Below are 5,859 nucleotides of genomic sequence, written 5' to 3'. Positions count from 1 at the left end.
GCGTTCTTTTGTGTAGCGCTCCATCTTAATAATCAAAACAATTATAGGTGACATATCAGTGTTGCTACTGCCACGAAAAAAAATGCCATAAAGTATATGTAGTGCATTCTTATTGAGACGCCTTTTAAAACTTGCAGTGGCGCCACAGTGACACTGTAGCCGCGCCTCTATTAATTTTCGTACAATATTTAGAAGCGTAGTTGGAACGCCACTTTCGTGACACACGATCGCCATCTCTGCAGTCACAAGTAGTAAATTGCAGCGCTACTACAAACATCTTATTTGAAAATAAGTCGGAAATGCCTGTGCTAAAAAATCAAACTTTATAATCACGTAAATATAGTCACCTACCTTATTTCGGTCTGCGGTTATTAGCGATTTCCTAGAATTAATTTGGTACTGAAAATTTGCAACATCTAGAATAATCAGCACCAAATACAGATAGCGGTGGCTCCATGTGTTATTACCAAATAAAAATAATACTGTAGATAAGTTACAGGCACGTTATGATGGCCGTTTTGACGTTTGTTCGCTCATCCAGTTTCGTATTAATTGATAACTAAGTTGAAGGAGCTAATTGATGTTGTTGTCAATAACGATGTGCAGTCAAATTTATGGAATGTAGAAATTTACGGCATTTGTATTTCGAAATTAAAAATGTTTAAACTCAATCAGTCACTTATAGGATCGCTGGCCAGCACAACTTCTGCCTCTGGCAAACTCGCTTCAAAGCTCAATGCAAAACAAAGCAGTTTCGAATTAACGATATATAAACTAAACATTTTTATTTTCGTTTATTAATTTTTTTATCAGTTACCCCCTGCAATACTAGTTATAAATCTAAAAACTTATAGATGCGACTCGCGTTTGATTATATTTTTTTCGATAATGAATTGAGATTTGATCTCACTATTTGTAATCTGTCAAAACGGCCGTCATAGCGTGCCGGTGCTGTAATTCAAACGTATTCGTGCATGAACCCACGGCTCAAGCTAGAAACAGATTGTATTCAGCTTAAAATATTTTGAGTTTCTATGTAACCAGAAAGTTAATCCGTACATGTTTTTTTGGCATCGTCTTATTCTAACAATATTTTGTATTTACGTTTCTTTGTTATAATTATGATAATATTAAGGGCGTATTCAAATTAGACGTAGTAAGACGTTATATAGTAGCATTACTGCTTGGCTCTTTTACTTCCGTCTTTGAAGGGTTGGTTGTTGGTGAAATTACAGGCACATGGGGCTTGCTTACTTTTGTCTCAGGGTGACGGGTGCAATGACAGTGCCTCTGATCTTTGTGATTCAAGTCTCTGAGAGTCCTGTCACTTGCTATCATTAAAAAAGAGATACTTAATAGTAATTTTTAGTTCAATAATTGTGACTGCTGAAATTGGTGCTGCAGTGGAACAGTGGTGCCACTGCAGCGCCTTTATAAGCGTCTAATTTGAAGGTGCCTTAACTATTATTGTCTATTTTTAATGACTATCAAATTACCCCTTGACATTGTATTTTTAACCGACTTCAAAAAAAGGAGCAGGTTCTCGATTGTATTTTTTTTTATGTATGTTACGCAGCAACTTCGACATTTGTGATTTTTTTGTTCGAAAGAGGTTACTTCAGTATTAGTCTCATTTAAATTTGAAGACATTATTCCGCCTCCAAAAATGGCAAACTTACGGTTTTCAATAAAACTTGGCAAATAGATGTAATATCACGAACTTTTGAGGTTGATTATTTTTAAATTGTAACATAGTGACATTGATAATATGAAATAAATTATTATATTCTACAGATTTTTAAGATAAACAGCGAGGCTTCTGATTTCATATTGCGCGCAATTTGCGTCATTCTAATCAGCCTTCAACAGTGATAAATTTTGAACGAATAACCGATTAATCCTAAAGTTAATCCAAACTACAAATCCTTTTGTAACATACAACTTTCAAACCTTTGCACCTAGACAATTTTCAAAGATATCTTTATAAAAATCTCCATAGATTAAAATCACGTTTTTTACAAAATAGCTTGTCGGCTTGGGTTTACCTCGTAATGGGATTTAGCTCGCTATTAATGCCTTAGTAATTATACTGTAGGTTTACCGCTATAGCTCGTTTACAACTTGGAAAGTGGTGTGGCGACAGACACGGAGCGTTAAACGGAGCGGGCCAGTGACATTGTGAAACAGAACTAAAGTGAATCATTTTAAAACGGAGACGAATCATTATAGTGCAATCATTGCTCCAGCTGCTGTTCGTTAGAGCAGAGAGAATTGATACGTTTATTAACCAATAGGTATTCTTTATTTTCACTTAACAAAGAGATGTTAAAACATAGATATGCTTACATGAGTTTATCTCCAAAAGTAAAATAACATATGAGCGCCGTAAAATAACATAGGTGTCGGCGTTGAAACAAATTTGTTTTTACAAAAACCGTTATACAATTACTTTTGTAAAGGAAACAATAAAATAACGTATTTTCTATACTAATAAAATTTTTATTACTTGGATCAGGCGCTCCGATCGTACGCACGCATACATCGTATTGAGAATGCATAATGAAAATGGCGACGCCAGAAATTGACGAATTAATGTTTTAAACGAAACATCTTAGAATATAAAGTCACTAAGTTTTTTTCTTTGAAATGTCTTCTTCTGGCGTCGCCATTGAAGCGTGCGCGTGCGCACGATCGGAGAGCCTGATCGAACTGAACAGCGCGCCGGCGCGACACTCATATCTACAGTGTATACAGAAAGTTGTTAAAACACCTCTTTATTGGAATCTAAGAATGCGTATACACACGGCTACTGTTAGTAGCTTTGCAAACACGCGATTGCATCAATACAGTCGCTTATGTTGAATAATTATGTACGGAAAATCTGTATAGGTTTATGCACATTATTTTGTTTTGTTAATTGGACGTAGTTAAACAAAAACGATCCAATCACCTTCGAGATATGGCAGTTTGCAGTTGAAAAATGTTTCTCTCTCTTCAATGTATGTTCAAATCTTATAATGTCACGTAACTCCAGAGATATTTATATATGTTCATATATTTGACTTTATTAGACTAAGAGGTTACAATTTAGGAACCGGTTGGTGCATACTGTATAACTCATTTTGATAATTTTGTTGATTGGATCCTTTTTGCTTAACTACGTCCAATTGTAAATTTATAAGTGAAATTAATGACTGCATTAAATAAATTAATAGTTAATTAATTTAAAACGTCCATCGCATTTGCATAGCTGCTAAAAGCCGAAGTGTCTAACCGCTCTAAAGGTTGGAGCCCACTTCATCAGCACGCTTGATGATGATGCATGATTAGCAAGATTCAGACCCTAATTTTACCACACCTCCTATCATTCCTTTAATCATTATAGTTCGATTAATCGCAGTGTACCTAAGCACTGTCCGGTTAAACTGGTGGTCAGACAATGCGTATAAGATTTTTGATTTTGTCTGTCCAATTCTTATCAATGAGACCAGCGTTTTTTACCCGCTGAAGAGTAACAACTTCGAAATGTGTTTTTTTATGATGTTACCGTAAAGCCCGAATTAAACCTAAAACCAAAATTGAGCTCAAATTGCGAATAGGTGCGGCAGAATTTACGTTGTGTTTTGTTTTCGATTATCGGTGCTGATTTTGCTTATATTTAGTTAATTCTATGTTTCTATAATTCTTATGTGCATGCATTTTGTATTAGGATTTACTCTTTCGATCCCTAGTGTGTTGACTACAAACAAATTAATTAAATCTCAGGCTTAAATAAAAATCCGATTTTGTTTGAGTGATAACCAGTGAGTACATAATAAATAATAATAATATACTCTTCGAGCTTCTTGTACAATTCGAGCCACCTCGCAGTTTTGTCGTAAAGGGCTGGAACGTTTAATATACTAGTTTTAAAATTGCATAATAGTTTTTGATCAATCAAACATTGTTTATGCTTAACCCATTTGCGCCCGCCGTGCCCAATCGAGGACACTACTTTGAGCACTCGTAATTTTTTTTATATTACTATTAATACTCATTACAAAGGTGTATATGTAAAGTAAAATAGTGAATCTTGATTTTATTACTTAAAAAAATTTTTTGGAATTAAATAAAAGTGGTTTTACTGTTCCTTTTGCGGGGTTAATTTACGCACCTGAAACGCTAAAGTTATTTGTTTTTCCTGTATGTTATTACCAACAATTTACTTATTTTTTTACATATATTGTCGAAATATATTCGTATACTATAAAATAAAAATTATATATGATTGATTTAAATAGTGTTTTGATAACTTCAGACGGTGGTATATAACGGTGTCCCCAATTGGGGCCATTGGGCGCATATGGGGTAGTTTATTAGTCTTTCATCTATAAGTAATTTTCAACGAAATAATGACATTTTCTCATAAGTAGGCTATTTTCTAAAGGTTCATAAAAAAAAAACTATTTTTAACGCTGATTTGTATTTGGGTGCTAATGGGTTAAGGCACTTAATACTGAAAATGCGTGGTGGCACGAATTATATGTCCGGAAGTGTATAACAATATCCCTATTGGTTTGATCACATAGTAGAAGGTAATGGAAGCATTTATTGCGTACCTTCCATTAAACGTCAACGTTTGCCCACTGGTAGTAACACCAATTTTTTGCGTGCACTTTATAATATCATGGCAAATAAAAATACTAATTCTCATAAAAATTTTAAATTGCAAATAGTATAATATTTGTAATTGAACTAACACAGGCTTTGTTTCAAAGTAGTTTCTCGACTGGACACCGCCTATTTTTCTTTTTAGTTTTAAGACTGACACCAACTTAGCAGTACAGCCTTTTACGACATTTGATACCTGTTTGTTGTTAAAATTGGACGTAGTTAAACAAAAAGGCTCCAATGCACGTCCAGTCACTTTCGAGATATGACAGTTTAAAAGTGTTTCTCACTCTTGTTTTATTTTCAAAACTTATAATTTCATGTAACTCCAAAGATATTTATTTATGCTTATATGTTGGATTTTTTGGCTGATCTAAAAGGTTAGACTTTAAAAACCGTTTGGTACATATAACTCACATTATTGATAATTTTGTTGGATTGGATCCTTTTTCCTTAACGACGTCCAATTATAATCATAAAATTATTGAATTTATTGTATTGTCAGCAACACATTAAGATCTCCAGTAAGATTTATTTTGATCTCATATCTGAAATTTAACATCATCGACATGCTTAATGCGCCGATGACTACATTTCTTAGATGAAGAGCGGTAAAATCATATTTTATGTATTTAAGGAAATTATGTCTCATTGGAAAAATATAAAATAGCTGCATAACTAAAGGCTATATCTCAGTCCTGCACTCGATCAGGAATGACTGATGAATGAATTTTGGTGAAAGTGCTTATATTTGCTGATAAACAGTGAGCTTTGACCCTAATTTGATATGATTTACATTATGTATATTTTTTATAATAAGACGAGAAACGATGTCTTGTAAAAGACTGTACGGAGAAGTTGAATATTTTCATACGGAAGATATTTCTTTATTGACCCTTATTTTCATGTTGTACGTGTTTAAAAAATGGCATTTAAGGTCGCCCCACATAGGGGGAGGTACGGTCTAATCAGCTTTTTAAAGTTAACCCGTGAGAGAAAGCTTAGTTTAGTTAAATTCAAAATTTGACTCATCAAAGCTTTTCCTTATTTTACACTTTCAACTATTTTATACAACTAATTACTAAACTCAATTCTCGTATGAAAACAAATTCAGTGATTCAGAACTCGAGGTTCAATAAAGGTGAACTAGATATTAACAATCACTATGAAACATTGCACATTTCTATACGACTGTTCTAACTAAATACT

Source organism: Hyposmocoma kahamanoa, unplaced genomic scaffold, assembly GCF_003589595.1.
Source record: "Hyposmocoma kahamanoa isolate Upper Pololo Valley unplaced genomic scaffold, ASM358959v1 77, whole genome shotgun sequence".
In the NCBI taxonomy this organism is placed as follows: Eukaryota; Metazoa; Arthropoda; class Insecta; order Lepidoptera; family Cosmopterigidae; genus Hyposmocoma; species Hyposmocoma kahamanoa.
The sequence above is the reverse complement of the archived record's forward strand: the minus strand, read 5'-3'. Positions refer to the sequence as shown.